The sequence below is a fragment of the Hoplias malabaricus genome, chromosome 1, assembly GCF_029633855.1.
Source record: "Hoplias malabaricus isolate fHopMal1 chromosome 1, fHopMal1.hap1, whole genome shotgun sequence".
In the NCBI taxonomy this organism is placed as follows: Eukaryota; Metazoa; Chordata; class Actinopteri; order Characiformes; family Erythrinidae; genus Hoplias; species Hoplias malabaricus.
Genome location: NC_089800.1, coordinates 31,303,546 through 31,319,951, shown reverse-complemented (window position 1 = coordinate 31,319,951; position 16,406 = coordinate 31,303,546). Strand labels below are relative to the sequence as shown.

The 16,406-nt window shown below is 42.3% G+C and overlaps 1 protein-coding gene across 2 annotated transcripts in view; it reads right to left on the bottom strand.

Annotated features, from left to right (window-relative positions):
- The window catches only part of fam110b (family with sequence similarity 110 member B), a 51,595-nt gene extending 43,118 nt beyond the window's left edge, over positions 1-8,477 (bottom strand). For both annotated transcript variants that reach the window (XR_010800517.1, XM_066662272.1), the window contains exon 1: positions 8,349-8,477. The gene's annotated coding sequence lies outside the window, so the exon portion shown is untranslated. The remainder of the gene's footprint in view (positions 1-8,348) is intronic.
- Positions 8,478-16,406: the final 7,929 nt, after the last annotated feature.

Below are 16,406 nucleotides of genomic sequence, written 5' to 3'. Positions count from 1 at the left end.
TCGAGGGAGCTGTGTCTCCTGCAGCTCAGTCTCCGGGAGCAGAGAAGCCGAGGAGAGAGAGCCGTCGGTCTCCCGCTCATGGTCAGTCCCAGTGTTCTAACAAGTCGTGCTACTGGCGATTCTCTTCTATATAAATTAGCTAAGGTTTGTACAGAAAGCCGCTGGTTGGAAAAAGCTAGTCGGACTCTTTGTTTTTTAAATAACTTGCTAGAAGCACTGAAAAGTACCAGTAGTCGTTATTTAGGGTATTGTATCGTTTTAATGACAAAGTATTGAAATAATTTTCTAGTATCGGTATACCGTGCAACACTACTGCACAGATCATCACTTTCTTTCTTTTACACTTTCCCTCCCTGCTCTCCCCGTCCATGTCTCCCCTCCTTGCTTGTCCTTGTCGATGTAACCTGCACTCCATCGCTTGCCTCAGCTATCTTGTCTACCCTTCCCCACAATGACTCCTTCTCTTTTCTCTCCCTGGATAAAGCCACAGATATTTTCCTTTCCTCACTCTCATTTGCAATTAACCTTTTATGTCTGTCCTCTATCCTCCAGGCCTCCAAGATCCTCACCACCTGCCCCTTGGCTGACATATGTTCTCCACAGCAGCCGGAGAGAACTAAGAAAGGCAGAGAGATGGTGGAAGAAATCCCAGGTCAAGATCAGCCAAACCGTCATCGGTTCTGATACTTCTTGACCTTTCTGTGGCCTCCGACACAGAACAACCACAAGATCCTCCTGTTGGTCCTCAAAAACATTGGAATCGCTGGTTTGGCATGGAAATTGTTTGAGTCTTATCTAGAGGACCACTTTTACCAGGTAACATGGAACGGATCTAATTCCGCTCCATGCAGACTCTCCACTGGTGTCCCTCAAGGCTCTTCTCTTTTCATTGCATATCTGTTCACTTAGTGATAAAATTACCTCTCAAGGTTTCTCTTACCACTGTTATGCTGATGACACTCAACTAATGCTTTCCTTCCCACCATCTGACACTCAGGTTTCCAGTCGCATATTGTCATGTCTGACTGACATTACTTCTTGGATGACAGCTCACCACCTGACGCTCAATCCTAGCAAGACTGAGTTGCTTTACATCCCTGGAATGGCTGGTCCTCACCAAGATCTTGCTATCTCATTGGAGAACTCCTCAATTGTTCCATCTGGAGATGTAAGGAGACTTGGTGTGATCCAGAATGGCCAGAAATCATTTGCAACTCATATCGCGAACATGACTTGTTCATGCAGATTCCAACTGTACAACATCCGACGGACCTGACCCTTTCTTTGCTTGTTCAGCCTCTAGTCGGTTTGGATTAGTGAGTTTGACTACTGCAACTCACTCGTGGCTGGTTTTCCTCTGCGGGCAATCAGGCCCGTTCAGCTGATCCAGAATGCAGATGAATGGCTTGTCTTCAATCTTTCTAAGTTCATCCATATCACTCCACTCCGTCTTCACTGGTTCCTGTACCTGCCTGCATCAGGTTTAAAACTCTCATACTTGCTTACAAAGCTAAGAATGGTCCAGCCCCTCCCTACCTTATGGCAATGGTCAAGAGTCCGACTGCACCTCGAGCTTCAAGTACAGCTTGACTTGACCTGCCATCCCTAAAGTCACTTGGAGGACTAGCATCAAGACTCTTCTCAGTCCTGGCACCCAGACTTCAAACACAGACTGAAGACTCATGCCTTTGTGACCGTATCAGACTTTTTTTGCACTTATACTGCACTTAACTGCTTTCTTTCTTGGTATGAGAACTGACTAGATAGTTTGTGTATTGTACTTACGACGTTATGTTCTTTCTAGGTATCAGCTCTGGCCTTGACAGCTCTGACAAGCGTCTGAGCTCAGAGAGAATTTGGACCCTAACTTTTGTACTAGCTAGGACACACATTTTGTCCAGACACTAAGCAATTTTTTGTGGGTTTCTCTGAATAAGGGCATCTGCTAAATGCTGTAAATTTAAATATACTTTACAATGTTGTACTGTGTGATACCCTATTGTACTCTAAAGTTTTGCACTGTGAGCACTTGATTAGGTCCAGAGCCCCATCACTCACTCACACACCTGTGGACAGTTTCACACACTCACCCAGTCACACAAACACACACACACACACACACACTTGTGAACAGTTTCATACACTCATCCAGTCACTTACACACACTCATACACACAGGGTCCAAAGCCCCATCACTCACTCACACACCTGTGGACAGTTCCACACACTCACCCAGTCACACAAACGCACACACACACACCTGTGAACAGTTTCATAGACTCATCCAGTCACTTACACACACACAGGGTCCAAAGCCCCATCACTCACACACACACTTGTGGACAGTCCCACACACTCACCTGGGGACAGTTTCACATACTTTCATACTTTCATACTTTCACAGACATTTTTATACATTGACTCGTTTACTCTCTCTCTTTTACACACATCTGTGGACAGTTTTACACACTCACCTAGTCTCACACAAACACACACACACACACCCTCCCTCCCTGGAACAGATAAACTCTAGTAAGTAAAATTATTCAATGGAATGCAATGGAATTAATCATTCCATTGCATAAATCTACACCAACGCCATATGAAACCAAATAAGACACCGGGAAAAAGCAGAACATAAGATCTTTAATGAATACTATTCTAACAGAACCTATTTCTGTAGAAAGTGCTGGAGAGGTTTGTTTGATTTGACCTCAGGGTTGTGTAAGAACGGGTCAGTGGGCCTCATCCCATGAGAAACACAGCAGAAGAAAAAGAAAATATCTCAAGACTCTCCACGTCTGAGGAACACTGCCCTCAGTGACCCTCAGAATCTGTAGTGTTGAGGTCAGTAAGATATGTTGTCGTTTGCTGAGTGATACACAGACAAATGCAGATGTCTGGAGGCCCTGGATCAAATTTCATGTTTTGCTGAAGTGAAATACAGTAACATGTCCTCTACAGAAAAATAAAACTTCTCCAAATCAGGGAACTCAGTCCAATTGCCTCGTGGCTGGAGGCAAATATATACTCACAACAATGTACAAACATCTAGTGCAAACAAAAGGTGTAAGTCAATACAGTATATACCTGTAAATCAATAATATGACACAATTATACTGACACCTCACAGCTCTGTTTATAAATTGAAACATGGATGGACTGTGTTTATTAAAATCTGACCATAACCCTCTATGACCCTGAAATGGACTAAGCAGTAAAGAATATGATGATATTGTTGTTATGACCCTTTCTCCTTCATTCTTCCCTGTGGCATAAGCCCCTGAGGGTGGATAAAGTGGTCTTGCTAGGGCCATGCATGCCTCCTTCATGCCAAGGAAAAGAGCTGGGGGATAATATTCATATCTTTGACCTGGAAGAAGGGCTTGGGCCCATTTGGGATGGGGCTGTGGCCAAATAAGCGTCCTCACTCGGTTCGGCTCTGATTACCTGTCAGCGCAATCCCAATGAGAAGCACTAGGGGGTGCTAGCAGGTGTTCACTACAGCTGAAGGTAGGAGAAGGAGAGAGAGATTTAGCAGTTTTGAGGCCAAAGGATGAATATTTTGGTTATAAATTATGTTTATGTTATCATCGACGGCCAAAAAGTGCTCAGACAGAACACTTCAGCCCAAATCAAGCCTGTCTAATAGAAAAAGAGCTGAGGGACATTCCGATTGGATTTTCAGCTTTGGGCTCACGTGACAGAATTCCTGCTTGGTAGAATACCACCCTGCTCCTGCCTCCAATGAGCCCCATCCCAGAGGGATGTTCTCTGTCAAACGCACTCTATACTGCAATACTACACTGCAAATAACTGCTGTCTTTATTAGTGTGATGCCTACAGATGCTGATCAGTTTTACCATGTCCTGTAAATGGTAATATCCTCTCTACTGAAGTCTACTGTGTTGTGTTTGTTGCTACATTTCCTTTGGACTCAATAAAGTATCCATCCATCTATTTGATTACCTTTCACCCATGTGCTAACAACAATTTAACACACTTTTGTAGTTTGTCCCTAAGAACCATCCAAAGTAAACAATATGGTGCCCTCCAAAGGAACTGAACCACGGTAACAGAAAAGCCCAAAATCTGCTGAACGCTTCAAACACAGTCCACCAGATGATGCAGAACCAGCCACAGATACTAATAAAATATGTAATTCAACCATGCAAATAGCCAAGTGCCTCCACAGAACGGTGTTTCTACACAGCCTGTCCGTGCTGATGTACATCTTGTGATTTATTGTTGCGGTGCATTTATAGCTGCGTTATCGACAATAGGCTCCAAAAGTGATTTTTGACAACAATAATAAATATCCAAGTACTGTGCGATACGAGCTCAAATCAATATCACAATTAACTGAACATTTTACCTCGATTATGATTTATAAATGATGATTTTGTTGTTGCTTGTTGCCTCATAGTTCACAGTTGATGCGTGTTTCTGATGTGGCTGGGTGTTTGAGCACACAGTTCATTAACAGATTTAACTCAAATAAAAAAAGATGAACTGAATAAAAAGAAAAATGCTCGATACAGTCAAGATTATGTCTCTTCAGAATGTCTTGTTCTGCATGAAATTTAAAGGCTCTCACTACTAACCAAGCACCATTACTGCGCTGTTGCCCATGCTGGGGGGTGGTCTCTGAGCCACCAAAGGCCCTCAGGCCTCTCTGAGAGTCTGTCCGAGTGCATTTTCATCTGTTACCTCCACGTCGAGTTCATTTCCGCATGCTGCTTCTGCTTAAGTCATCACTGCATTCCCGCTGTAATCGCTGCTCCATCTCCACATCCACACAAACCAATCCCGCTGGAGCCCAGCCCGCAGTATACTCACTCTGGTTATGAAAAATAATAATCATTACACACATTTACTGCTCCAGCACATGGAGCATGGCAGAGAGACCTGTTTCAAGATTCCTTTTATTGTCATTGTGTTTACACAATGCCATTTAAAAAAATTTTTTTTTTACTACAAATGTAAAATTTGAAACATTCAGATAAAGTGACAAAACAGTCTGTAAACATTTGCTTATTTTGTAAACAACAGTAATTAATCAAAATTCTGATTCTGGATAAAAATTAATCAGAACATTTCAAGATAAAGCTACCAAAAAACATGTATCGTCTCCTAAGTTCTCACCACAACCCGGAGCTGTGTGAAGACAGCTAAACGATCTAGTCACCGTAATGTATAGATAATGCTGAAATTATTTTCGTAAATCATGGATGCTGCATCCGCCAAGCTAAAGAACAGGGGGGCCATCTGTCTTTTTATAAGCACACAGCTCAAAAGCCAGCATTCATGATGGTACGATGGGGCATTAGCACATATAGCATAAGTGCACATCAGTGAAGGCACCGTCAATGCTGAATGAGATCCAGAGAACTTCTTTTTGGCCTTGTTTGTTTCGGTAAGCCAGTCCACATTCTGCATGGATTCCAAAAGCAAGGCTCCTTAGTAAAAGAGCCAGCGTGCCAGCTAACTGCTCTAGCCAATGTCATGTTAACGCATGTGGTTTAATCGCACATGTATAATGTACACAATCCTAACCTCATTAAAATCTGACCCTCTCGTGATCTCAACCCAGTGGAGCAGGGTTTTCTTCAGCAATGGTGATGAACATTACAGGCAGAGAGAGTGAGAGAGCCTGGAGTAGAAACAAAAGAGGATCTATTCTCCCTATTTCAGCTCAGTGGAGCATCACATTGATTTTAAAGCTGTAAAATTTAAGGTGGAACCCCACCACATCTGAACGAGAAACTTCCAGATGAGATTTCTTTGAGGCTTGGGGCACTGTGTGTGACAGGGGGAGACCCACTGATGGGTGGGATCAGCAATCAACAATACTCTCCTTTCCTCTCAGACGCTAAACTTCTCTGTGTGAATGTGAAGCTGAATGTCTGCAGTGGAAATGACAGAGAGAGATAGGAGTCAGAGCAGAAGAAGGCCATACTCTTCACGGTAGAGATCAAAGCCCTTCAGCTGTCCCAATCCTGGAAAACACAGTTCTCCAGGACTGCTGCAGAACTACAGAACATGCCTCACAAATTCACTACAGGCACTGCGTTTCCCATATTGCCCCAGTGTCTTTACAAAAGCTTGAGTAATGAATGCTTTCAGTCAGAGACTGTTATTCTTTGTTTTCTTGCACCGCATTTGTAAATATTTAAGAGAAAGTCAGCCACGAAACAGAGAAGGTAATGATTGATTGATATATTTCTGGTTTAGGCTATAGCTGCGTATAACCACATAATCTACCAAAAAATATGTATTACGCCACTAAAGAAAACAGTCTGACATTCCCTGCCCTCAGAAAATAATGGTAATGTAACACCACTCAACATAAATTTCTCATGAGAGTGTTCACTGTAAAGGAGGTAGTTTCTGAAACATTCAGTTTTATTAAGTGTCCTACTAAATTAAAGACTGTAAAACATCAGTAATTATACAGTGCTCTCACATTTTCTTTGAACCTCATGTATGTCAGAAAAAGAAATGTGGATGTAGTTTGGGAAAAGGGTGCAAAACTGAGGACATTTTAACAAATAAAAGCAGATATTGTATAAAAGTGCACTTAAACCAAATGATTGCAATTAATACTTTTTTTTTTTAAGTATTAAAAAAGCAGGGCAGCGTGGTCATATCTTATTATTGGTTCATTTCTGTAAAAATCTGATGGCATTCTGCCACACAAACATCAGTGAGGTCAGAAGCTGATGCTGGACGATCAGTTCTAAATCGCAAACCCTACTCCAACTTGACCTAAAGATACCAGATAGAGCTCCACCACTTCAGAGAACATAGTTTACAAGCCTGGGGGTGCTTTTTATCAGTCTGGCATACAGACAACATGGAGCATGGTCAACTTAGGCTCATGTGCAGCTGCTCAAGAGCATCACATTGGGATTTATGCTTTTCTAAGAGATTAAACACACTGTTTCCACAGGGGGTGAACCGAGATATGGAATTCATTCATTCATTCATTCATTCATTCAACTGGATATCATGAATCATCTTGACACATCATATTTTAATGAGACTTAAGTGTCTTTAAGTGTCATAACACACTATTTCTGCCCTGTTGCTCACGCATGAACTTCACACGTCCTTCCTCTCGGACACCAGTTGCTGCTCCGCGCTGTCAGACATGCACAGAGCTCACAGAGTCTGACAGTTTTGTGATTACGGATATGGTTTTAGGCCTCAGCTCCTCATTTCATGTGCCGAGCGCATGATCCCCCGCCCCTTTCAGCCGTTCTAATCCTAATACTGTGATATAACTCAAAAGCCTGTTGTGCTGAGCCGTGTGCCAGGCACCGAGAGCCAAAAAAGGCACACCACAAAGAAGGTGTTTTCCACACACTCTCTTTGGTTTTGTCAAAGTAGGAGTAGCAAAAGTAAAATCACAACCTTGCGTTTAACCGTACATATCACAATGTCTTGATTTTTTGGAGTTTAAAGGTTTGTATCAGGTAAAAACAGATCAATTGCCACCTGAAACTATGGAAACAATTACTTTTACGCATTTTTAAACACTGAAATTCACTCAGTCCACCTACACAGTACTGTTTTTAATAAAACGTGCTATTGAGTGTCCACAGCAGGCTCTTAAATTCATATCAAACATAAGGATGACAAAATTTCACGTTCTCCCTCGCTGCATCAGAGACATTAAAAGGTAGGCCTGTTTAGTTCACCTTATGTGCACCCAGGCTTCTTATTCAGGCATTTATAAATCTCCCTCTGCCTCTTTTCTTGCCTTTCTAGTGTCTCGCACAAAAGCTTTCAGAGAACAGCAATAAATTCCTGCCAGAAAATAAAAGCAACATGCACATTATGAGATGGGTGGTTCCTTACATGTCCCTAAATGTACCTGTATCAAAGCATAGGTCTGTTTATACTAAACATACAAAGAAATGCATTCACAAAGCATTCTGAAAAGATTTTTCAAAAGTGACAGCAGACACATTTACCTGCAACTGCAACAAGGCAGAGGAAGATGGGGTAAAAACACAACAAAAAACAGCAGCTGATGGTAATGAAAGAAGCCATGCATGACTTTAACCCCTTTAAACACAACACACATTAACAACACCTTAAAACCTCCTGCAGAAATTAGAGAGCCAGCTAATGCAAATAAAATGGGATATAAACTAAGCCCCATGTCCCTGGCATGTTGGGATGCCAGCAGCTGAACAATAGAGCAGGGATGCTGAATGCTGGATACAGTGAAGGTACTGTTCCAAGCCCAAAAGGGCTATTTTCCCAGCTTTAAACACACAAACTCCCCGCTGTCTCAAGGCTTTGGCCAACTTAAACTCCAAACGAGATCCTTAACTCACCCCTGGAGCTGTGATGGAGCGTAAAAAATGATGCAGTCCACCTTTTTTCTTGTCGTTCTCTGCTGACTTGCCTTGTGTTGTGCTGGGCTTCACTCACTGGCTTACAGAAAGCCTGCTGCAACGGGAGAGACCAATCGCCAGCACAGTGGGGGGGAACAAGCCATAACAAAGCTACGAAATCTATAGTTTACAAAGAACTGAGCTCATATTTTTCTAAATTGTACCTTTTATATAATTCTGAACCTTTTGTAATGTTCTATATCGCACAGTCGAAAATGATCAACCAGCGACGAGTCATTTCCTAAACCCTATCCACCTACTTTTGGAAATGCTTTGGTCCGGTTTTTCTTAAAGAGCACAGAGCGGGCTTTCTGTCTTCAGATGGACCCTGGCCCTGGAAAGAAAGCTGTTTAATGCGGTTAAACTTTGTTTCTGAGCTTAGAGATTATTCCTTATTCTTCGGCCAACCTATTATACAGAACCAATATTGTACAGTTTATAATTTAGACCACTTTTAAATGGCCATGCATTTTTTTAATTATCCACATAATAATCCTAATCCAGTGTTTAAACTGTAAACACAGTGATGGTTTGGTTAGAAGAGGCTTACTGTAGAGAAGCTTATAGACAGGAGATTTCTGTCCTATGGTGGTGAATGGAACCAGACGTCTCATACAACACCAGTGTTTTGTTTCCTCTCCGCAACTAACGGTAAACTCCATTCAGTTAAATAGTTTTACATGGGATGTAGATGATGATGTTGATGACGATGGGAATAGCGAGGAACCTAAAAAAATGAATGTTTCCCCACTGAGGACAATTTTGCCTCACAATACGTACCATGTACATGTAACATGTACCTCTCCACCAAGAATTAATTTTTCTGTATAATAATAATTCTGTATAACAATGCCTTGGGCTGCACGGTGGCGCAGCAGGTAGGTGTCGCAGTCACACAGCTCCAGGGGCCTGGAGGTTGTGGGTTCGTTTCCCGCTCCGGGTGACTGTCTGTGAGGAGTTGGTGTGTTCTCCCCGTGTCCGCGTGGGTTTCCTCCGGGTGCTCCGGTTTCCTCCCACAGTCCAACAAAAAAAAACACACGTTGGTAGGTGGATTGGCGACTCAAAATTGACCGTGTCTGTGTTGCCCTGTGAAGGACTGGCGCCCCCTCCAGGGTGTATTCCTGCCTTGTGCCCAACGTTTCCAGGTAGGCTCTGGACCCACCGCGACCCTGAACTGGATAAGCGGTTACAGATAATGAATGAATGAATATAACAATGCCTTGGGTATTAGAAGTGTGTTCATGGTCATTTTCTACAATACATTTTTGCCAGGAGCTTTTGTCACACATTTTGTCTGTTTTTAAAAAATAAATATTTAATTATATAGAAACTCTTAAAAATAGGTGGAGTTTCCCTTTAACCTCTGAGCATTGAGAAAAGTAAATGAAGAAATTGACTGACTGCCTTTTCTGTTTTTAATGAGTGAAATCACATGCCTTTATTTATGACATTTAGAAAGTCACATGCATTTTTGGGGTTCCTGATCACTGAAGAACAGGACAGAAGATGGCTAACAATGTATGCAGGACAACAGATGGACTACAGTCTGTAATTGTAGAACTACACGGAGACCCGTATGGTCAATGGAGCTGAGAGAATGGAGAGAATGTGAGTAGAAACCCAGAGGTGTTTTAATGTTGTAGCTGTCCTTCACAGAGTGTGTAAATTTTATGATGAATGGACTGATAGAAACGCTCCAAAATTATTTGGAATAACATCTTGTTCACATTCACTTTCATTGAAAATTAAGTATGTTTTTTCCTCCTCCTGTAAACTTGTATTTCTTTGGACAGCAACTATATACTCTCCATACAAATGCTCAGGAGCAGCTGCAAATGAGCCAAAGGTCACCAGACCTAGTGCCAAGTAAAATAAAGTGTACCCTGTGTACACAGGTCTCATAAAAAGGCCCAGGGTTCCTGTTTCCAGTTTAAGGTGAGGTAAGACACAGCAGCAAGACGTCATCCATGTGGCTCCAGGAACATTTTGAAAATATTTCAAGAGCAGACAATATTTTCTTTTTGCTTGTAGAGACCCTCTGGCATGGACAGGGTGGGTTTGCATGACATTTTTTCCTTATCATTTAGACAAAGTCCCCTGGAGGCTATGAAATATTTCCCAGGGAACAGTTTGTTATCACAAGCCTTTAGACCTGGCACCGCATCGCTGAGAAGCAGAGGCCACTGCACTGGACCAAATGCCAAATGTGAACTACAGATGGGTTAAAGCAGTGATACAGACGATGTTATAATATTTATCAGACACATGGGTCTGGATTAACCACACACTTTCATACTGTTCTTCAACCCACAGAGCAGGTATGATTTGGGTGGTGGATCATTCTCAGAGCTGCAGTGACACTGACATGGTGGTGGTGTGTTAGTGTGTGTTGTGCTGGTACAAGTGGATCAGACACAGCAGTGCTGCTAGAGTTTTAAACCCCTCAGTGCCACTGCTGGACTGAGAATAGTTGACCGACCAAAAACATCTAACTGACAGCATCGCGTGTCCACTGACGAAGGACTAGAGGTCCTGAGTGTTGAAGAACGGGGGAAAAGGGCCTAACAAAGTATGCAGAGCAACAAGTGGACTACTATCTGTAGGAATAGTAAAGTTAAAGTGGAACTGAACCAACGTTTTTGATTTTCTACATAATTACATGTTTAGTTTGTTAACTCAGTAATGGAGAGTGGGTCTGGTTGGAAATGCTTTGTTCTAGAGAAATTTACAGAGACAGAAATGTAGACAGTGGTAGTGAATGGAACCAGACGTCTTCTCCTCACAGAAAGTCAGTACATGAAACTCAGTGTTCTACTTTGTTGCACTCGGCAAGCAGGATATTTCAGTTGAGTGAGATTTAAGTCTTAAGTCCAAAGTCATGCCTATCAAAAAAGAGCTAAGGGAATATGCTGTGTGACCTTGCTCAACTTTTTGCTTAAGCTCTCTGCCTAATTGAGAAATGTGTTCTGGAATAACCCTCTGGTTCCATTCACCAGCAGTGTAAAAATATTTGAATCTTTGCCAATAAAAAATTTCACACCAAAACTATTTCAATCAGTGAATTGAAGAAAAAATGGGTGGAATTCCACTTTTAAAAAGGAATTTAATAATAACTCACATAACAGCATTTCATAAAGAGCAGCCAGAATGTTTAATGCAGTGCAGACATAGGCCTATGATTAAAAAATAATATAAAAAAAAAAAGATTTACTTTGAGTCAGAGGCTCTTGGGAGGCTCAGAGTTTCCAGATCCGGGAGCCGCGCGTCTAAACTGGACGGATGTGAAAGGGACGACTGTTTCCCACAGAATCGTCCGAAGACTTTTGCACACAGACCTTCTGCTGTTACCAAGCAACAGCTAAAACCGGGCTGAAAATGGGAAATCTTGTTGTCAGGCAGAAGTGACTCAACATCTTTTTGCATCACCAAATTTAGGAAATCTCTGCACACACTAAGAGTTAAGTGTATTCAGTACAGTGCTGAAAAAACTGCTGACATAACCTGGTTTACATTGGTCTAGTGCTGTTCTGCCTTGTCGCCCAGAGTCCAAAACACAACATTTTATTGCCGTCAGAGAAAAACTTTTTTTATTCCCCAGTTTTAAGCTGTTGCCAGTGCCACACATTGTCTAGGACCCCACTGGGTTTTTTCAAACTGCCACGCAATCTCACTGGAACTCCACACGCTTTGAAGGAAAACACTAACAGCCTTTTTTTGACCAAATTAACTCATGGTTCATTCAGGATTCTTTCAGTTTTCTTTATATAACTTTAAATTTAAAATCAAACTTTACTTTTCTCCACTGCTTACTCAATTCACAGAGCTGCTGTCAGTTTTACCCAGGACCAGGACCAGAGATAAACAGAGAGAGTCAGGAATGAGTTATGGTTAATCCACTGTTAACAGCACAGTCAGATCAGAGTGAGATATGATACACATGTGGAAATGTTGCGTTTTTTGAGTTTGTTACATTTGGGGAATTTCAAAGTGTGGTTCCTCATGAACACACAAATGCAGCATTTTGCTGTTTATAATTCTTTGAGATTTTCTTTTCAAATCAGAAATCAGATATTTGGTCATTTCTCATTTTCCCTTTCCTCATTTCAGAACAAAAGCATTCACTGACCGCAGATATGAGCACAATATAGCACACTATAAATGACCTGACCGGCTCCACTGGGCCATAAGGCTTTATTTGAGGCTCTGAGCTCTTTCTGGAGCTTCTTTACCTCGACATGATCACAGATGGCTTCACAGTTCTTGCTGAAGAACTTACTATAATTTGCTTCCAGCTGGGAATTAGGTTTTCTGGCTCTGGAGCCTGTCAATGCTGGTGGAAACGCACAGAACAGTTGTAGTAGGCTCTGGAATGGGAACAGAACTTGACCCACACTGCTAGAAAAAGGCTATACCTGCCCAGTTCTGTTCTAGGACAGTTTACAAATACTACTACACTATTGTACCCTTGTTTATGGGTGGCTTTGACATCTCTAGGGATTAATGAATGAGCCAACACTTATCACTCAAGTCACATTAAAAGTGTGTATTTTTTTAGGTCACTTAACACAAAACATAAATATATTCAGCAATCTTTTGGTTAATGTGGTTGAGTTTTGTTGCTTAAGGCTTTCAACTGCGAGCTGACCGCCTCTTTCCACAGAAAGGCAGGACGTGTCCTACGCACCTCCTCCCCCAGTTTATTTTTTAGCCAGACTCTTTTCTTTAAAGTCTCTGCTACTGATCAGGCAGGATCATAAAAACAAAATGTGTGAAAACAAAAAGATCTGCATATGCAGGAATTTCCTTGAAAGCAGATTGAATTAAGCACATTATTCCAAGCAGAAAAGTTGAGTGGAAATGGCAATGTTGTTATCTGGGCTGGGAATGCTGTACACCACAGTGAAGTATATCCATCATGTGATGTGGGTAAACCTACCTCAGCTCCAAAGTGGAACCACATGAGTAATGTTACATAAATCCTAATTAGGCCTGGACGGGATGGAGGAAAGTTTGGGGGAAATGTGATACACAGAGAGAGAGAGAGAGAGAGAGAGAGAGAGAGAGAGAGAGAGAGAGAGAGAGAGAGAGAGAGAGAATATCCAGAGTCTCAGTGGAGTGCGGATATAATGGCAGAACATTTCGGCTCATTTCTGACTCATTGTTTTCTCTCTAGCTGGATACAGATGAGGTCAGAGAGCTGTAAACTGAGTGGACTGAGATAAACTGGGTATGATTTATAAACATGGACATATGAGTCTTACTGGAATACTGATACTGCATATGATAATAATAGCAAAATCTGCTTTTTTTTTTTGCTGTTTTCTTTCAGTTCTCTTTTGTCTCTGTTCTTGTTTTCTCCATTTGTACTCAGTGCTCTTATTTCTCTGCACTCATTGTGTCTGTTTTACTGTGTTTAACTTCATCTTTGTGCTCTCACGTAAGCACGGGTCCAGCACTGTGATTGGACAGACTCAGAAAAGGGGGCGGGGAGATGCACTTGACGTCAGAAGCGGAGCAGAATCAAAACAACTCATTTTATCCCATGTTTTCTGACTTAGGCATCACACAGAAAACTGACAGGGTGGCCTTGTTTCACAATGTATGTGTCTTGGTGGGCTCCAGATCTACACATTAATGTGAACATGCACCAAACAAGGGATAGTATGTCCCCTTTAATTTTGTCAAATAAAAGCTCACTGTTTTTTTTTTCGGAGCTGTAACAGACACACCCATCAGCACCTGTGAGTAAGTGTTATTTACTGAAGTTAAAACAGTAGATGTTTGTAAGTTTGAGAAAAAGGTTTTCCTCTTTGTGGAAAATGTCCGGATGGATGGCAGTGCTCCTGGAAAACGAAGCATTTGGAAAAGTGAGTCTCTGAGTCACACACTCAGGAACTGTGTGTTCGGTCTTTAAAAATACACCAGGCCTCTTCTCTTTCTGAGGATTAAGCTTCTTTCATGGACTTCTGAACACTCTCTCTGTTCACACTAGTTCTGTTTACACTCAACCTGTTCACACTCGGCCTGTTTACTCTTGCTCTGTATACACTCGCTCTGTTTAAACTCACCCTGTTTACCCTCGCCATGTTTACACTAGCCCTGTTTACACTCCCCCTGGTCATCTTCACACTGTTTACACTTACTCTGTTTACACTCACCCAGTTTACACTCGGCCTGTTACTCTTGCTCTCTATACACTCACTCATCTTGTTTAGCCTCGTCTGTTTACACTTGCTCTCTTTACACTCTGCCTGTTACTCTTGCTCTGTATACACTCGCTCTGTTCAGACTCACTCTGTTTACCCTCGCCCTGTTTACACTCACTCTGTTTACACTCGGCCTGTTACTCTTGCTCTATATACACTCACTCTGTTTACACTCATCCTGTTTACACTCGCTGTGTTTAGAATCACCCTGTTCACACTCAATCTGTTTACACTTGGCCTGTTTACTCTCACTCTATTTACACTCGCCCTGTATACACTCGCTCTATTTACACTCGCCCTGTATACACTCGCCCTGTATACACTCGCCCTGTATACACTCGCCCTGTTTACACTCGCCCTGTTTACACTCGCCCTGTTTACACTCGCCCTGTTTACACTCGCCCTGTTTACACTCATACTGTCTACACTCGCCCTGTTTACACTCACACTGTTTACACTCACACTTTTTACACTCGCCATGTTTCCACTCGATCTGTTCCAACACACCCTGTTTACACTCACCCTGTTTACACTCGTGCTGTTCACACTCGTTCTCTTTACATTTGGCCTGTTTACTCTTGCTCTGTTTACACTCAGTTTACACTCGCTGTTTACACTCACGCTGTGTACACTCACCCTGTTTACACTCGTGCTGTTCACACTCGTTCTCTTTACATTTGGCCTGTTTACACTCAGTTTACACTCGCTGTTTACACTCACGCTGTGTACACTCACGCTGTGTACACACACCCTGTTTACTCACCTTGTTTACACTCACCTTGTTTACACTCGCCCTGTTTACACTCACACTGTTTACACTCACACTGTTTACACTCGCCCTGTTTACACTCGCCCTGTTTACACTCGCCCTGTTTACACTCGTCCTGTTTACACTCGCCCTGTCTACACTCGCCCTGTTTACACTCACACTGTTTACACTCACACTTTTTACACTCGCCATGTTTCCACTCGATCTGTTCCAACACACCCTGTTTACACTCACCCTGTTTACACTTGTGCTGTTCACACTCGTTCTCTTTACATTTGGCCTGTTTACTCTTGCTCTGTTTACACTCAGTTTACACTCGCTGTTTACACTCACGCTGTGTACACTCACCCTGTTTACACTCGTGCTGTTCACACTCGTTCTCTTTACATTTGGCCTGTTTACACTCAGTTTACACTCGCTGTTTACACTCACGCTGTGTACACTCACCCTGTTTACTCACCTTGTTTATACTCACCTTGTTTACACTCACCTTGTTTACACTCATCCTGTTTACACTCGCCCTGTTTACACTCATACTGTTTACACTCGCTCTGTTTACACTCCCTGTTTACACTCATACTGTCTACACTCGCCCTGTTTACACTCACACTGTTTACACTCGCCATGTTTACACTCGCTCTGTTCCAACACACTCTGTTTCCACTCACCCTGTTTACACTCACCCTGTTTACACTCGTGCTGTTCACACTTGTTCTCTTTACATTTGGCATGTTTACTCGTGCTCTGTCTACACTCTCTCTGTTTACACTCAGTTTACACTCGCGGTGTTTACACTCACTGTTTACACTCACCCTGTGTACACTCACCCTGTTTACTACTGCTCTGTTAACACTCGCCCTGTTAACACTCTCCGTTTACACCATTTACAATCTGCCTGTTTACTCTTGCTCATTTTACATTCGCTCTGTTCACGCTCACCCTGTTCACTCACCTTGTTTACACTCACTGTTTACACTCACCACCCTGTTTCACTCGTCCTGTTTACACCCGTCCTGTTTACAT